The sequence below is a fragment of the Ptiloglossa arizonensis genome, chromosome 2 (genome assembly GCF_051014685.1).
Source record: "Ptiloglossa arizonensis isolate GNS036 chromosome 2, iyPtiAriz1_principal, whole genome shotgun sequence".
NCBI classification, from domain to species: Eukaryota; Metazoa; Arthropoda; class Insecta; order Hymenoptera; family Colletidae; genus Ptiloglossa; species Ptiloglossa arizonensis.
The window spans coordinates 31,823,509-31,842,740 of NC_135049.1; the positions used below are offsets into that span (position 1 = coordinate 31,823,509).

General features: G+C 53.6%; 1 protein-coding gene across 3 annotated transcripts in view; it reads right to left on the reverse strand.

The window, feature by feature from the left end:
- LOC143154794 (receptor-type guanylate cyclase Gyc76C) overlaps window positions 1-16,708 on the reverse strand; it is a 55,100-nt gene extending 38,392 nt beyond the window's left edge. The window contains exons 1-2 of one of the 3 annotated variants that reach the window (XM_076326758.1): window positions 16,232-16,708; window positions 6,886-7,005 (exon numbers count right to left, since the gene is read on the reverse strand). The gene's annotated coding sequence lies outside the window, so the exon portion shown is untranslated. Of the gene's footprint in view, window positions 1-6,885; window positions 7,006-7,072; window positions 7,815-16,231 lie in introns of those variants that run through there. The other 2 variants (XM_076326760.1, XM_076326761.1) reach the window with 2 other exon arrangements.
- Between the last annotated feature and the right edge of the window lie 2,524 nt (window positions 16,709-19,232).

Below are 19,232 nucleotides of genomic sequence, written 5' to 3' on the forward strand. Positions count from 1 at the left end.
TCAGGGGTGTGGCTCCGTTGGTCACCACAGGATACCTCGATACGCGCGCTCGTATCTATGGATCGTTTACAACTCACCGCCTCTGTATACTAATTTTAAATTATTTCTCGGCGGAAGGTACGCCGGAACGGTAGTCCGATCGCGGCACCTGAATTACACCGCGATCGTGATCGAAAATCGGAACGAGCGCGACCGTATTCATTCGCTTTTCGATACGAACGAATCGAAGTTCGAGCTTCGATCGCGGGAGGAAACGCGCGGTTCCGCTTTTATCGCGCGTACGAACGCACGTGGGGGCTCTGCGTCCATCGTGCTCCACTTGGCAGGTGTAAACGACGGAAATCTCGCGACTTTGGTCCGCTGCGCGAGCAACGATACCGCGCGTTCACGTATTTTCGTCGTTGACGTTAATCGATGAGTTTCGGTCGCGCGTCAATTTGTCATCGTCGAAGCGTCCCGGCGTCGACCTTCGCGTAATCGTTACACGTTCCGTAATTTTTGATCGATCTCGGATTCGATACGAGGCGAGCACCGAGCACCGGAAGACTCGACGAGAAAAAGCGCGAAATACGCGTTCACTTTGTCCTGGGCGCGTCAACGTTCGATTCCTTCGCTCCGATCGCGTCTCCGAGCGGTTCGACCGATAACCGTCGCGATAAATAAAGGAACCCGCGCGTCTGTTAGATTAAATGCGAACATTAATAGTCGCGCATTTACATAAGCCGGGTACGTATAAATCAGAAAAACGGCCGCGATGATCGTGTAAGAGAGCTCGCAAAAAGACCGATCCGTTGAAATAAGAGGATCTCTAATTACTAAGTCTGCCCGTAGTTTGTTAATTTACCCGTTCCATCGATTAATTATGCAACCGCGAACGATGAAAAAGACCAGGAGAATCGAGGATGCAACGAATTACGCGCGAATCGGGAAATAAATTAATCGGGCGTGCGTGTCACGAGACAAGTTCGCGCGCTGCATCCGCGGACCTATCGAAAAAAATGCAGCTAGTTTTGCTGCACATTGTTGCACGATCTCAGGTACGTACCGGACGTAGCGGGAGTTTGGATTTCTCCGGGAGGTACGTATTTCCAACGTTCGAGGATTTCTCTTTCCGTTTCGACTTCGCGGACGATAACGCGAGTCTGTTCGATCGTTCGGTGTAAGAAATCGAGCGGAAAGCGCGACGGACGTGGCGAGAACGCGTTACGTAGATTTCGTGCACGCCGCCGCGACACGTGCACGCTTCTTTTTTCAATGGACTTAACGACGAACGCTAAAAATAACCGGCGCTATCTTTACGAGCAACGTGACTCGGCGAAAAGTCGTTCGTATCGTCTTCGGTTCGATCGAAATAAACGACCGGGACTCGGATACCTTTCCGTTTGGAAAACTCTCGTTTTAAGTACTACGGTGGTTCGCCGATAAGAGGCGCGCGTCGCGGCGTTCGAAATTGTAATGGTTGTAAATCACGAGGTTTACGGCGCGTCGGGCGAAACGTTCTACGGCACTGTGCGAGTTTCAGGATGCGCAGGTTGCAGAAACACGAGCACCACGACGGCCCGGAGATTCCTGTTGCACTATGTTGCGATACGTATTACTCTAATAAGCCGGTCGATCGTTCCAACGAGCTCGTTAAGTCGACCGCGGCGAACGAAATCCCCGCAAAATTGACGTCGACGTTCTCTCCTCTCGGGGTAGCAAATTTTTCCAATCTCGAAGGTTGCGAGGCGTGAAATCGCGAAGCGTCTCACCGGTCGCGTGCAACCGCGATACCAGCGCGACCGGTAAAAGACAGAATATCGCTCGCGAACGAGTCGAAATTCGAATCGGATGTCTCCGTTCGATACGAACCGGCAGATCGATCGATAAGGGACGGACGAACGGGGCAAACACGGCTCACGGATAACGAGAATATACCGTACAAGTCGGGTTCCGCTTTATCGGATCGGTTACCTCGGTAACGGCGACAATTTTGAGCACCATTTTTCCACGAGTTATCCGAGGCTCCGGTATATTATCGAGAAGCAAATTAAGTACGCGATACGGTATCGTCGGAACGGTAACGGAGAACAAAACGAACGACCGAATCGAACGTTTCGATACGCGACGCATTGTTTTGGTCCCGTTTTCCACGCAACGCTCGACAACTCGTCGTATCCTCGTCCCGACGAATACGATATCGATTAACCGCGTCGTCGATACGAGATACTCCGAAGCGTGGCTCGGAAGACGGAGAAGATCGCGGTGGAGGGTTGCACGTGGTGTTTATGCCCGGAAGAGAAACATCGCGAACCGTTTTAGAAACCGGGTCGCTCGAATAGATTCGAGTAACGATATTCCCTCGTTTCCGAGACAAAGAACCGGAGAATTCACCGGGCGAGTTCTATCCGGCCCGAGTATCTGGCGTCGCTCCAAAATCTCCGATAAACTCCGCGTTCGAAATCGTCTTCCCGCTGGTCCGTGCTCGGCCCGCGTTATTTGTTGCCACTGTCCGCGGTGGAAGTCTCTTAGCTTCCCGAAAATCGAGGATCGAACGGTAAATTTCAAACACGGGGAATACCGGCCGAACGATAACAATGTACCGTGGCAATGATCGAAGCGAGCGCGGTATTCGACGAGATGCGTACTTTCCCGCAATTGCGCGATAAAGTTGTTGGAATAGCAACGATAATAAACAGAATTCCTTAGCCGCGAGTTCCGAGCAAACAAGATCCGTTTCTCTCGGTTCGTCGGACCGTAGATTTTGCCCGATGTCCCGAGGTTGATTCGATCCAACGAAAACGCGATAAAATCAACGACATCTCGTTCGGGTAGGCGCAAAAGCGTTTCGTTGGGACGCGCGAAAAGCGCGGGCGAACGTTCGCCGTGCGTAAACATTTCCCTTCGCCGAGGAGGAATAGTTGGCCGAACGCCACTCGAGCGACTTCGGGTCCCCGTGTTTTCTTAATTTCGATCGGATCGCGATCCTCCGGCTCGCACGACCCACTTGCGGACGACGGATGTTCCGCGGATCGCGTTCACGCGTTCACGCGCGCGGACGAAACGCTCTTTGGCGCGGATCCAAAAAGCTCCGCGCACACCGCGCCGACGCGTAATTCTCGACGATTCAACGCGCTCGGGAATCAAACGGCTCTCCAAAGCGGAGTAACGACGTTTACGTTAGCAATAACCGAGCTGTTATTGCGAACGGCCAACGAAAGCAACCAGGATCCCCGCGATGGGATACTCGAGTTCGCAACCTCTCGTCTCGTTCGCGGCTCGTATCGAGCAAATAATTCACGATTATCGTTACCAATTTCTCGCGTGAATTTTAACACGCGTACGCGAGCAAGTCTAAATTTCGTCTAGTCGAAGTAGGTCAGTGACGCGCGATGTAAAGATTGTGAAATTCTACCAAGCGGACGAGAACGAATCTAAATCGTTTGAACGGTTATCGAAGAAAGAACTAATATTTCCTCGCTTCGCGTTTCAATTTACGATATTGTTCGTTCGATTCACGGTCAAGATCGTCGCGAATTACGAAGAATCGGACAACGTTTGCTCGACTCGATGCGCAACAATCTGCGCGTCATTTTCTAAAATATTCTAAACAATGACCGAAGCGAGCGAGCATTCGGAAAAGAAACACACGCGACTGGACGAGTCATCGGGACTCCGGCCGACGGATCTAATTAAAAAGAGCGATTGTAACCACGATGACGTGGTCGCTCCGAATACTTTTTCCGTGATTAATTGCCGCTCGATTTCATTGTACGTCGAACGGCTGTCAAACGAATCGGGTAGAACCGCGATGCAAAGTCGATCGACGAGCCGCTTACGCGGAATCTGCTCCAACGACGATCGGAAAAATCGTTACGAAACCCGTGAATAAATACCGATCGGTGCTCTTCCCGCGTTTCTTGAACCGTTCGCGCGTCGAACGCACCTGTACGACCGTTCAACGATACCGAGAACGCGAAAAAATGCGCCGCCCGTTGCTTGGAAAACGTACGCGATTCTTTATTCGGTGAATTTATGGAGGATCTGGTTAGCCTTATCGGAAACACGCGCGTACGTTTGCGCGGAATAAGTGAAAGCAAACGTTTCGCGAAAAGTTTATCGAGAGTGAAATTAACGCGCGAGGTGTGGTCGTGCGTCTATTGTGGGAAAAGAGAGATTTCGATTTACGTTTACGCCGCTACCCATAAATTTCCTTCTAACGTACATTTTTCACCATTTTCGAGAAAAATCTTTCCACAAGCTCCTCACGAGTCGAACCCATTTCCCGAACGCTCGAGGCAGTACGGATCGTCCGAATACTCGGGAATAGTCCGATCTCGCGTAATATTGAAAATTGGACGAAAAATAAAAAGAAACGACCCTTCGTCCGTTTCTTAAATCGCGCGCGGTTCGATAACGTATACACCTGGTCCCTGTGCGAGCGTGAAACGATACCTTTGATTCGATTCAGAAACGTAAACGTGGATCGTAAGATCGGTACGCGCGTCGAAAGGAACGACGCACGACCACCGATTAACCGAATAACCGAATAATGGAAAAGGAACGAACGTTCGCGTACCATTGAACGTACGGTCGCATAGATCCAATGCCGTTTTCACCGCCACCGGATTTTTTCACCCCTCCCTTGTCCCAGAGATCTTTAACTACTGTTTCTCGGTACCGATGCAGTGTATCGCGTTACCGCGATCGGCGTGTAACTTTATAACACACGCCCGACTATTTCCCTCTATCCAGTCGCAGACCGCAATGTTATTACTACCGAGGCGAGCAAACACACGATTTCGCAGTTTCCTCGCGGGCTACGAACACGACATTTCATCGGGGAAGGTAATAGGAAGTCGCTGCCCGCGCGCGGTTTACCGTCGACGGGGAAATCGAGTATAACCGGCGTTTCACTAAATAATTATTCAACGACGTTGTAAATCAACCGTCGCGGGCACGTATCTTTGCACCGGCCTAGCGCGCGCACCGCCGCGCGAAATTGCTACGATTCTGAAAATTCCATCCCAGGGCCCGTCCCTATCGCGCGTACGCGCGTGCGCGTGCGCGAGCGCGCGTAATTACAAGTCGATGTTTCTATAAATTCGCATTCCCCGTCGATATCGCCGCGATATTCCGTCGGGTTAACACCGTCTTCCAGGTGGCTGCAATTATTGCCGCGAAACCTACCAATCTCGCCGACGATAACATCCACGGAAAGGAGATCTAATCGCGTTGAAACAGGAACGACGGAATCGTCGTGCGCGAAGACGAGTTTAAAGTCGTTGCACCGGTAACGATAACGTTCGATCTCGCGATTAAAAAAAAGAATCTCTCTGTACGGGTTTTCGGGGAATTCCGTGCGGTCGAAATGAGCTACGTAGTTTTCGGTGGCTTCCGTTTGCACGGTTCGAATCGCGAGTACTCTCGAAGACGAGAGTCTTCGTCGCGAACGCGAAACGAGAAAAAATGAAAACTAAATTATTCACCGGGCAAAGAACGATCGATATCGATGGCGATCTCGATGAAAATCGAGAGTGCGTTTCGTTCGAATAACCCTGTAGATTCTAAGCGGACGGTGATTCAACCGCTTCTTCTTTTACCATGAATGGTATTGCATTGTTCCACGCTTCCGTGTAATGCATACGCGCGGACGCGAACACAGGGAGACGCTCGCGCGGCACAATCGAACAACGTGCACGTGCATACGCCAGAATTCTACAGAAGTAGCTATCGTATGTTTTCCCTGCATACAATGTTCGTGACTGGTTTTATCGCCGGCGGGCCCTTCTTGCCACGCCACGCCACGCCACGCCACGCCACGCGAAGTTACACACGGTCATTTGTGGCGATCGCGCGAAGACACACGTTACGGGCGCTCGCGTTGCTCGGTTTTGCATCGGGTCTTTCAACGGTGTTGGTTACGCGCTACGGAAGGAACATTTCGGCGCCGGAGAGAACTACCGAGTCCAATTGTCCCGACCTTTGCTCTCCGGCGTACAATTACGCAATGGCTGTGCACTTGCGCCAACGATTGCCGTAACGACACAACGCGCCGAACATTCTGCGGTTTTTTAACACGTTCCGCGCCACGTGAGCTACCACCCGGCCCGATATTTGCTCCTGGTGGAACTCGAATGGTAAAAAAAATAACCGACCGTCCGAGGTACGGCGAATCGAGGACACTGTCGAGGTACGGTTGGGAATCGGCGGTGGGGAGGCGCATTCGTCGACACCGAGCATCCTCGATAATTAGGCGATTACGATTATCGTAGGCGCGAGTTTCTCCCGCTGGTGATTTTTCCTTCCCCCTCCGAGATCGAGGAGCGATTTCACGGTCACTTTCACGGTACCGTTTCGCGCGCGAAAAGTAATACGCGCGCGTTCTTTCGCGGCTCGGCCGTTCGCATACGTGTATCGACCGCGCGCGTATCCGTACGAACACGCGCGGTCCCTCTCGCGCTCGCGCTCGCGCTCGCGCTCGCGCTCGCGTTCGCGTTCGCGGCCGAGTCGTCGAGGTTTAAAGCGCGCGAGCGCGCGAGACCGAACAGGCGGTGTTTGCAGTTCCATAGCGGACGTGGACCGAGATAACGCATTAAAATAGTACGCCAACAAACGATAACACGCATTTAGAATATCTGCCGCGGTGTCGTTCCTCGCGGCGATATTAAATCGCGCGCTCTCTATAATTGCAACGATTCAAACGGCTAACACCCTTTTCTCATCGACGTTGCCGCGACTTTTACGATACCGAGGAACGAGAGACGGACGCAGAAGCATCCGAGAGGTTCGCGTACGTTGCCACGATAACGATAACCGGTGGGTTGGTTCGATCGTCGCCGCTGACCGGGGTCGTTTACACGCGCGTTGCCCCGATCGGGGAAAATATTACTTTTTTAATCTTACCTAAGCAACATGGCAGAGTAACTTCAGGGAGAAGATTGTCGATGATCGAACGCTATATCGCGAACATGCTGCTGCCAATCTGTGCTCTTCGCGGTTTCAGCCTGAACTTCTAACAGCCACCTGAAAGAGAACATCGAAGTTGGGTACGTTTCATCGCTTTTGAGTCCGTTTCGTCCCGTTTGTTTACCGATTCGAGGGTGCCTATCGGTTACGTTCCGGAGTACTCGACGCTTGCACGGGACACGAGGTTGTTCCACGTCCGGGGAAAAGACGAGACGCGAGACCACGGATACGGTAATTGGTTAATTATCGACGCGTGCCGGCGATAATCGAGCGCAGCCTCTCCCGCGTGGATCGCTTTCGGAATCGGTCCCCCTTTCCTCGATCTCGAACGATAAACAAATAGCTACGCGATTCGGCGTAGAATCGCGCATCGAAAGAAACGAATTCCAATTGGTCTGGTCGTCGAACATCCGTCTCTACCGGTGGTGCAAAAAAGGCAGCGTTCTCGTCGCCTCGGAACATCGGTTATCCGGCCATAATTTCCAGCTAGGACGGTTCGTTGAATCGTCGGCGAACGAGACAAAAAGCTCGTCGTCGCCGAGTGCCCCCGGAGCGGTTCTTTGTCGTTCGAGTGACAAACGCTTCGGCCGGTGGTTCTGCCTATGTTCCGCGTGTAAACACACCTGCCCGGCGCGTGTCACGTTCATTTGCAGCGGTCATGTTGGCGCGGCGCTCGTAAATGTAATCGCGTCAATTAAGGCGACACTCACGGATTTCTAATCGCTCGGCCCATGCGAGCCGGATTATGTCGCCTGTTGGCACGCCGGCGATTTTAATCGATCGATTCACGCGAGAGCAACGAGCGACCGACCGACCGACCGACCGAGCGTGCGAGCGAGCGAGCGAGCGAGCAAGCGAGCGCCCGCCGACCCGTTCCCGTCTCGTTTTCATTCCATTTTTCTCCCGCCCCGGTTTTTTCCCCTCGCGCGCCGTCTTTCCACGCTGCCGCTTACGTAACGCCGCGAATGAGGATCGCGTATTAATTACACCGGCAGCTGCGTAGCCACGCGGCCCTGAGGAAAAGTTCGATTCCAATGGATCTTTCGTTTGCCGCGCGAATCGAACAGATTTACGCCTCCTCGTGCCGCGCGCGCGCGCGCGCGCGCGTACCTAACCGAACACGCCGGTTAACGAGCTTTTGTGCAACGACGCCCGTTTCGCGACCGAGATCCGGAAGTCGACCACGCGTACCGCGTAACAGTTTCGTAGATACTCGCCGTTCGAGTTATTTTCTTATCTACGATGGTATCGGCAACGCTGGTAAACGAGTTTCCGACGTAATCGATATCATTTTTCTCCTTACGATATTTATCGCAAGGAGAATCGACTCGTTGCTCGAACGCGTCCCCCTTTGTCCAAGGGTGAGCTCCGAGTCCGCGTCCGAAGACGGAAAGCCCGATTCCCTCGGGTCCCCGTCGAGGTTCGAAGCCGTGGATTTTCTCGGCGAAGCTCGTCGAACGGTAGCCATCGACTGTTACTCGATGGAAGCGCGAGACGAGTTCTCGTCGCGGCGCGTTTCGATCCCGATGGGAATCGAATCGCGTCGAATCTCGTCGCGTTGCGACGGGAACACCCACATAGCTCTGGGAGCCGGGGTACGTAGGTGATTTCACTATTCCGGCACGGCGGTGCATCGGATAAGAGACGAGGCAGAGTCCAGATATAGACCTGGTGTAGGTAATAGTTCGGTAGGTGGTAGTGGTAGCGCGAGCGGTAGGACCGGTAGGTTTGGTTTACTTCAAGTTCGTTGCGGCCAGCCGGTTGGCCACTTTTCTTCGTCGTGGTCTTCTTCCTCTTCCTTTTTCCATCCGGCATTTTTCTCCTTTTTGCCTCTCCTTCCCTTCTACTGCTATTTCCTCCTGGTTCGTGATCTCCCACCCCGCCTCGTTCGCTCGTTCCTCTTCCCCTTTTCCGAACCGTTTCTTCCGATGGTGTTTATTTTAACGCGAGGCCGAGGTGTAACGGCAAAAAGTATCGGTTCGAATCGTCGGACGCGATAACATCGAGGATACCCGCGCGTACCCGGCCGGCTTCCGTGAAATATCAGAGGCGGTGGTGGCGTCTCGTCCTCGTCGTTTCGCGAACGGAGCCCGAGCGGACGGAGGAACGGAGCCGAAGACGGGAAAGAGCGAACGAACGAACGGCGAGGGGGCAGAATCGCTCGTCAGCCGCAGAATGCTGGGAACGGAAAGAAAATCTCCAAGAGCCTCTTTGTAGATACCGACGACTTTGATAGAGGCGTGTCCATGTCGACAACCTACCATTAGGATGAATAAGCATATCTTTATGAGATCTGGACAAACCGCGAGCCTCTCGTATCGGTTACGTTTTTACTTCTCGAATAACCGACGAACGCTACGAGCGCAGTTTCGAAAACGGCGCGACGCGTCTCGTCCGACGAGAGGATACGAGACGAGCGAGGGATCTCGAAATTCGAAGGTCGCGTTTCGCCATCGATGATTCCGAAAACGAACTCGTACGTTTGGATAGCGCGCCTCGCGCGTACTGCTCCCGCGAACGCGAACGCGAACTGCTCTCGCGAACGCGAGCGGCCGAACCACCTGTTGCTCAACCGCTTCACGGTTGCGGCCACGGTTTCGGATACTGCCGGCGGCGAACGTTCGCGGGAAATTCGAAACGAAATACCGTAGGTCGAATCGATTCCCCGAGCGCCCTGCCTCGAAGGCTGACTTTTTCCACCGAACCGTTATTAAGTACCGCAATTACGACTATTTCTTCGCTTCGCTCGTAAAAAGGTATCGGCCCCGGTATCGGTCTCCCACGAGTAATCGCGGCCAACTGCGCACGACCGAAGGAGAATGAAAAAAAAAGGACGAAAAAATGAAGCTAGAAACCAAGGAGCACGTAGCGCGACTGACGCACGTCCCGGCGAAGTATCAATTGTGACCGTGTTTCACCGAAGCAATAAGAAACCCTATCTGTCGGAATCTCCATTGCCGGGACAATATCCATTATTATATTACATCATTGCGTAATCGACGTTTACGGTTTTATGGGACTGGCCTCGCGCGTCCGCGCGCCCGCACCGTGTCTAGCAAACTCGGAATCGGAATTGCTCGGACGATTCCGTGAACGCTCGGATTCCGCCGGTCGCGTCGGCAGACATGCTGGCAGCGACCAGGATTTCCCGGTATTCGTGCAAGTCGCGACGCCGTACGTGAAAGGGAAGAAAAGCGTGTTCGCGGGTCCGCGTGCGCTAGATCCATAGATCGCGTGCACGTTCTTCCACGGAGACGACGTACCGCGTCGAGGGGGGGACATTCGAACCAGATGCGAGCCGTCGCGACGGTTCTAAAAGCGATCTCTCCACCACCACCACCGTCTCCGTCACCGTCATCGTCACCATCGACGATTCGGAAGCTACCAATTAGAAGACCTTTGATCTTCGCTTTTTCGTTCGTCGCGCGAACCCTACCCCGTACAATTAATAGAACGTTTCCCGTGAACTTGCTCCCTCGAATTCTCGCGACGCGCCCGTATACTTTCGGAGTTAACGACCAGGAGCGGATTCTCTCGCGAAATTTCCCCGCGAGGGCACGGACCGTCCCCACCCGTCCACCCGCGTACCACACCGAAAGAAAACCCTCGTCGGCAGAAGAACCCCGGACGAGGGGGTTGAGCCCGTTTCGCGGGGGAACTGGTTCTAACGGAGTTTTATGCCGCGCGGTGGACCAGTTTTGCGGCCGTCAATGAAGTGCACTATACACCGTCGCGAGTGCACTTCAGCGGCGCGGCGCGGAGGGGCGGCGGACGACGAAGGAGGAGGAGGAGGAGGTGGAGAAGGCGGTACGGGGGGGGGGGGATGTGGGGGATGTGGGGGATGTGGGGGGTGTGGGGTGTGGGGTGGGGGGCTGCTGCACGCGGTGCACATTGCCCAGCACGGAGAACCAGTCATTGGCCGATCGGCCAATCGCGTCACGGACCAAAAGAAGACGACCGCCGGTCGCTCGTTTCGAAAGGTTCGCCATGAGTCGATTCGTGCGACGATCTCTCCTCTCTCACCCTCGTTTTCCTTCCTCGTCGCTTCTTATCGTGTATGCACCACACACGCGCACACGCGCACACGCACGCGGCGATTCTCCGCTCTCTGTCTCCGCAGAGTTCCCCCTCTCCCTCCCCCTCTATCATCCCCATCCCTCTTTCTCGTCTTTTTCTCCGATCGTATCTCAGTTTCTCCCTCTCCCGGTCGCTGCTTCTTTGTCTTTCCTCTTCGCTCGTTCTCCGCGCGGGCGATCTTCTCTTTTCATTGGTCTCTCCTCATTGCAAAGTGCCGTAATATTCTCCTGCCAGAGTTATTTTCGTCGCGCTCACCCAACCAGCTCTCCCGAGGCGGCATTGCACGAGGTTGCTCTCTGCGCATTGTCTCGAGGCCCCTGCCGGAGTAACTGGATTTCCAGGCTAGCAAGGCGATCGCCGCCGATACCACCGATCTTCCCTCCTTTGCCTTTGTCTCTTCCCACTTCGCCTCGATCCTCTCCGTCGGTCTCTTTCTCGTGGATCTTCGTCCACCGCCGCGGGACGGGCCATCTTTGTTCCAACGAAACGGAGCATTTTTTTCCTCGTCGGAAAATTCGCGAAAATTCGTCCCGAGCTCACGATTTCGGCGACTACGCGGCGTCGCGTAAACGCCGGGGGGGGGGGGGGGGGAACGGTTTCTCCGTTCGAGTGGAACGGAGCGCATTTTCGATCACCGTGGCATTGCGATAATTATCCACGGTTGGGGTCCGGAGAAGAAATCGTTGGCTCGTGGTTGTTCGGTTTCGAGAAAAGGGAGTTCGCGCTTTGGCGCGTTTAGGATTCGCTCGGTCGGAATAGACGCGAGTTGTTCCGTGTTCATCGACGAAATGGTTCTCGGCGTTGTAGCGCTCGAGAACGGCTCGGTAAACCACAGTGCCGCTTTTAGACTCGTTAAATACATCTGCAGATCGTTAATCGGGGCCTGAATGAAAGGAACATCATGATCAACCGAGACAACCGTACTCGTAATCTCGCGCACAGTCGAGTGTGCCGCTGCTGTGTGCGCACGTGTGAGTGGCACTCGTTACTTAATGCTTACTTATGTCGGCGCATTACTCGTTAGTCATTACTCAACCACCCTTGCCGCTCGACGCAGCAGCACTTTGATATTCCTCGGATCACGCGAGCCGCCGAACCGAAAATTAAAGCCACCGCGCGTCGTTCGAGCATTGAAAAGTTGCCGTGCTCGCGGAACCGAACGTATTTATTAACTACGCCCTCGTCGTCACCGTCTTATTTTCGAACAATGTCCCGCATTCTTCCGCGCGACGACTTAATTGCATCCTCGAGCCAACCGCGTCGAAACGATTTTTCCCTCGCGAAAGTGCCGACGAGCCGCTCGAATCCGCCGCGAAAATCGAATCGTTCTCGTTCCTTCGGGTTCGCTCGCCGCAGATTTTCGCACGTCCGAAATTCGTGTCGTCGACTGGCCGCGCAAAAGGAAGCAAAGTAGCGCGACGTCGAAATTGCGTCGAAGCGAACACGTCCGCTCGCGGATTACATACCTACGCTACCACGAGCAGTGTAAACGAAACGTGTGAATATTAAGTGACTATACTGTTGCATAACGCGCCACGACGTCGTTTGATAATGATAAAATTCTATTTTTGCGCGGCGTTCGACGCTCGTCGGTCTCGCTATCGATGCGCTTCGATTCGATTCGATTCGATTCGCGGAACGTTTCGCACCACCCGCGCGAATTTACCCCAAATCGAGTACGTGTCGTCGGTCCGCATCTCGGAGAAAAATAAGTGTATCGGAATCGACGACGCGTTAAACTTTTTTCGCGGCCCATACGCGATTCGAAAACGGTCGACTTGGACGTAACGGCAGCCGGTCGTCGCTCTCGCTCGTAACGTTCCATCGATTTGAAATCGAAAACGTCCCAGCTTGCGGTAACCTCGTCGCGTGAAAAGATTTCTCGAAAGAGTGTGCAATCGCGATCGCTTGGATCGTCCTACGTTTCATTAATTTTCCCCGAACGGTCAAAGCACGGGTCAATCGTGTAGTTTCAGTGCTCGCGAAGCATGTAGAGCTAATTACGGCCATTGAGCACGGGAATACTTAATTCGACCGATTAATTGGAAAGCACGTTCTTTTTCCGCCGGTATGCCGTATCGCGGGCGTCGCGTCGAAAAAAAAAGAAAAAAAGAAAACGATTGTTCGCTCGGAAACGGTGGATTTGCTTTCTTTCGATTTCGCTGGAGATTTATCTATCGGGTCTGGTAATCGATCACGTTGAGATTCGATATTTTTTCGACGCGGGAATCTCCATTGCGCGGCGTAACAGCCGCAAGGATATAAATCTCGCGCGACGCGCGACGCTCGAGCGAAAATATACAAAGTAGCGTACACGCCCGTGAAACGAATGCGGCGCAATTACATTAAATTGCCCGCATTAATTGCCATTAGATGTATCGTAGATCATACGCGTTCGCAGCGCCGCTGTCGGTAGGTATCGGGAACCACGCGGCCGAACCGTAGCGCGTTTCCTTCGAGATTTATCGCCTCCGCGAGCAATTTACGCGCGTGTATCCGAAACTGAAATTATGCTAAACAGTCGGAGCGGTCCGGCGAGCGGGATTTTTATCGCGCGTACTCATTATAAAATATCGGGTAGGTGCGCGTACCCTGGCAGTCGCGTTACGCGGTAGATATTATTACATATTCCAGATTTTCGCGCGAGCCGAGTCACTGGTTCGCGCACCACTGCAAACTCGAACTCGCTGCTCGCTTTAATAAAGTTGTAAATAGCCTTTTTAAGAGGTGTATCTCGTCGGTGCGAGCACTCGCTCGCTCGCTCGCTCGCTCGCGCTCGCGCGCGTGCACGCGTGCTCTTGCTACCCCGCTTTAATCCAATTCCGTAACGCGCCTCGGTGTTTTTCTTCCGAATTCATTCTGGTCCGGTCTCCAGCGACACCGTGTCTCCTATCTTTCTTCCCCACTTTTCGTTTCTTTTTTTTTTCTTCAGCCCGGTCCACTCGACGGAGATCGTTTTATCCGCGCGTGGAAATGAAGACTAATTCGTACAAAAACGTCTCTTCGACGGAGAACCCGAACGGGTGCGGAAATTAATCGAGCGTAACGACGGGGAGACGTAAAAGCGAAAGATAGTGGTTATTTTGCGAGTTCCGAGTTCTTTTTACGTGGCGTAATTTTATTAGAAGAATCCTTGTATCCTCGACGCAGGAATGCGTGTAGCGGCGGTCGTTACGCTCGCAGGGCCACCTGTTCGGGAGCTAACGATGTTGCTGCTTAGCAGTGGTATAGCGGTCAACAAAGGGGTTAAGCATCGACGTTCGAAATAATTAAGTTCATTAAACGTCTCTGCTGGTACGGTCGTTCCACCGAGACGCTTTTGAACGGCGCACGATGAAAAGCTATTGTTTGGCCGTCGGCTACGTCGGGCATCTCTCTCCTGGACAATATTTATCGTGGCGACCTTTGCCCCGTAGCTCGGAACGAATTTTATTTTCTCGGATTACGAACGCGTCCGCGACGACGCTCCAACGCGACCGAAAAAAATTTTTACGACTTCGCGCAATTCCATCAATCACCGTAGGAACACGGTCCAGTTCCTCGCGAATACGTAGTTATTTTTTCTTCTCTCTCTTTTGCTTTTTTTCGTTTCGATCCGCGCCTAGCCGGAGAACTCGTCGAACGAGGAAACCCCGATGCGTTTATCGACGGAGAGAGATGGTCGGTAATCCATCTATTTTCGATCCTCGCCTACTCGGAGCAGGATCGCTCGATGGTTATCGCGCGCAAACAATTTATCGATGCGAATACGTTCCGGGGCACGGATGTCGTTCGTGCCGTACCGACTCGTGCTATTTACATTTTCGTTTAATTCTTGTACAATTGTCGGCCGAAAACCGTACACAAACAGAGATAAGAAACCTGGAACGAAATTTTCTGACGTGCCGAAGGTACCGACGATGACTCAGCTAAGTAGCAACACCGCGCGCAACGTCGCACCGCGCGCGAATCTGCGAATCTGCGAATCCGCGAATCTACGAAAAATGAACTCTCTCGAATCTGTGTGGTATACGGTGAACGGGGGACAAAAAAATATGTAAACAATGTCCGCGCTCGAACCGAAGAATCCGTCGAGAGATCGCTCGCGCGTCACGATTCCAACGGGCCGAAGATTCGACGCGGGAAAGCCGCGATGGGAATTTTCCTCTGCGTTCTCTTATCTACTCGTTGAGTAAACTGTTAACGGTTAGAGTACGGTGGACCCCGGTACGATACATCGGACGTCGTCGCTCTAGTAATTTCTCGGGATCCGAGACACGGTCGCGCGAGCTCGGCTTCGTTTGCTTTTATACGTCAGAGATTCGTGTATCAGAGCCAAGCGACGAAAATACGACGCCGCTTCGATACGCCGATTACCGAGGGCAAATAATACGGCAGACTCTTCTCGCGTTTCCAAACTGTGTTCGCGGAACGGTTTTTCTCCGAGCGTAACTGCCGTAAACATATTTCCATAACCGAACGGGGAAAAAAGGCGGTGACAGGCTACGTCGTTCGACACAATCACCGGAACGTTCGCTGGTTCAATTTCCCCGAACGCGAGACGCAGAAGAGACGCGAACAACAACGCGCTCGGTTCCGGAAATACACGGCAGGATCGTCCGCGCGGTCGCGCGTGACAAAGAAATTGGAGATTTCCATCACAAGGCGCGTGTCACGCGTCGAAAATTCGTTGCGGGAGCATCGCGAGTCGCCGTCGCCGTCGCGATCGTCGTCGCGATGCACTTTACCCGGCTGGTTCGGTAGATTTTGCGCGCGCACTGTCTCTCCAACGGTCGCGGTTCGCGCGTGTACGCGAGAGATTCGACACGCGCCCTTCTTATCGCGTAGGAATCGACCTTTCCACCGCGAGGACGCATCGTTCGCCGTGATCTCGGGACGGCCGTCGCTACCGACGCGCGTATATCGAGTGACACTCGGGAATTTTTGTCGGTGGAATTTCCTCGGGGCAGCTGGCGTTCGTCCAATCGTTCGGTCTAGCGAACGCCTGCTAGAGACCGTCCTCCTATTCGCTCGTGTGTACCGCACAACTATTCCCGCCGGTTCTCTCTCGGGAGAGAGAGAGCGAGCGGTGCGCCGACCGACGACGCTTGGGTCGACGGACAGAGAAAGAGAGTGGGTACGGAGGAAAGGGAGGAAGAACACAGGAAAGCAAAGAAAGAAGAGGGGAGGGGGGAGCCTACACGGGGCGCACACGGTTCTCTGTTACCTGCGACTCGTGGCCGTGTCCAGCATGGTAATCCAATCCCTCGGATGGGGGGCTACCTCGTCATCCCTGCGGGTCTCTGGTCGACCGATCGCGAAAAGTCGAGGAACTTCACTTAACGGCTACTTCCGTCCTCCCGGGGCACTGCTCGTTGGATAGAAAAATCACACTCACTGGCGCGATCGACCGCGACTCGAAGTGTGCACGCGAGAACGCGGAAGGACGCCTTTACTGGCGCGAAGGCGACGCACTTCTAACCGCCAAGTTTTTCCGTCCTTTTTCGTCCCCCTATCCTCCGGACCGACGTACGTGCACTCGACGCGCGAGGAACGCACGCGGAACACCACTCTCGGGACTCGCTGCGCGCGAAGCACGACCGGACGACGACGAATCGCGGGTTCGTTTTACGAGAAACGAAACGCGCCACCGCGACAGCCAATCCCCGTACCCATACGAACGACCGTACGCAAGCAGAGGCCGGAATATACTGAGCGAACACATGACTCCGAGGGGGCCTAGTGTCGCGGTACGACCAGCAGCTGGCGCCACCGGAGCGGCGCTCCGATCGAGATCGGCTACATACACGGAACCTACGAAACTCGCCCGGGAATTATTTTCTCTCGTATTGTGGAAATTATCGCGAGATCGCTGGAATGCGAGTAGCGACGCGCGTGTGCGCGACGCGTCCTTGGAATTTCGTACCCCTTTGGACACCGAACGATGGAATCCCTCGGCGTTCGATGTCACGAGACGAGCGAGGCTTGGCGGCCGAACGTTTCGCGCGAATACCAGCCAACGTGAGTCCTTTCTTATTGTACCTAGCAATTTGCACGAATTCGGTAATCACGACGATCCGCGATGGTTTATAAATATCCGTCGTCCGAATTCAAGGAACGTCGACGCGTTCGCGTCGCGTCTCGCACTCGTTTTCGACGCGCGTCTCGCGATACACTTGGGCGGGAAACCGCGGTTTACGGTGAACGAGCGTCCCTAACCCTATCGAACGGTAAACGCTCTTTGAGCGCGTAGGTGTCACTGCGACCGATCGCGAGATATTTCCTTCCAATGGTCGTATCGAGAACGTTCCGAGACATTACGAGTCGAACGATTTCGTTCTTACTGGACGAGCTGTTCCTCGTTGTCGAAATTTCTCGGAGAAACCTTACGAAATTTCCCATTAACGGCGCTACGGGGCTAGGAAAGACCAGAGTAGAATTCCGCGGACGCAAAGTTCGATCACGCGAGAATAAACGTCTTTTTCGAACGCGTGTCGCAAATATGGCGGACATTAGAGAAAAGTGGCGGGACGCGCGCGCGTGCGCGCGCATAGCTCTAGCGTCGTATTTTGCCAACGATATTCGGACCGCGGATAAAACTCGATGCTAGACCGATCGGAACGTATCGCGAACAGATTTGGAGAATCGACGCGAAACACGGAGGAGAATTTCGTCGTAAATTGGCAGCGGGGTCGTGTTGAGGATATTTTTGGAAAGCCAAAAGTTTGCCTCTTATCGGGACCCACGCGGTTATCACGTTCGTCGCGTCATTCTGCACTTCTGCGCATTTACTAGTCATCTTTTATTTATTATTCGTGAAATATTTCGAGGCGAAAACAAATTTGATAAATCAAACGTTCGTTCTCGATAAACGAAAGAGCGAACGTTATCGGTGAATTACGATTTTCCTAATTCCGGTTTCTCGAAGAACCGTTCTAACCGGTGTCGTACGAATTTCGCGATCTCGGATTTTGCGTCAAATGACGCGTCGACGATGTCATTTGCGCGCTAATTGTTTGCAAAGCCGGAGTCGGTTGGACGTAATCTTATTTACGAGACGTTATTAACAGGCCTAACAATATTTACACGGTTCCGATACTTTCGTCTCTAGCTGCGCGTAGAACGATCGTCGTTGATAGTGAAAGCGTTTTATCAGCGTGGAATGCGTACCTGCTCGGAAATCACCTCGCGGGAATGCGATCGTAAAGAGAAATGCACGAATTCTCGAAACGATCGTCGAACCTCGTGGACCAATTGGCTTTCTTCGGATCGACGTTACGTGTTCGGGCGCGTGAAATTTCAGCGCGTTGCGGGCACACGAGAGGGACGGTAACACGGCGCGAGCGTTTACTCGCTCTCGACGCGGAATGTAATAGGCTGGTAACGCACGAACGCGAGTGGCTTTGTTGTGCGCGCGCCTTGCTAATGCACGTGCTCCTCGGTGTGCGAGCGATAATGCGAAACGTCACGTTTCAGGGAAAGTAGAGCCCGTGAAGCGAAATCTCCGAGCGAAGAATTTCGGATCGCGGAATATTTACGATACGATTGCCGCGCGAACTCGACTACGAGTCGAGGTGTGCGCTAACGGTGCCGTAACTCGCGCTCGTTAACGCGAACGGGAACCTCGACGAGCTTGGAACCACCGAATCATCGCGATCGAGCAAAAACTCGTCCCTTCTTCGTACCTCGAGACCCTTCCCTGCCTCGTTCGATCAACGTCTCGGTCTAGTCGGTCCGCAGCGCTCTTCGTCCCGGTATCGTCCTCGAAATTTTCCAGCGTCTCTTTCGGCGCTCGCGAATGCGCGCGATCCCGCTCGCCGATGGAACACGCGGCGATGTTTCGTTCGGTTCTCGCGGAGCGCGTCGCGCAGCGTATCACCTCGTACGCGTTTCGAGGGCTCGGGGTTCTCGGTCGCCGCGAATCGAACGATCCGAAATTCGGAAATATCGATTTACCGCTCGCGTACGCGACCACGGTTGGCAACAGTGACGTAGCGGGCGACGCACAGAAGCAGCGATTGGCTACTAAAACGGCTCCTATCTTATCTTTTTCCCGCGAGTGTCAACACTCGCCGCTCGTCGTGTACAGTGCACCGTATACAATGTGTAACTTGTGACCGTGTCGCGGGGGAAATTCTTTCCCGCGTCATCTCTCTTTCGCGACATTTCGCTGGCTGTGTTCCCCCCCACCGTTCCATCGGTTATCGAGGGTTCGCTCCGTGCTTCCT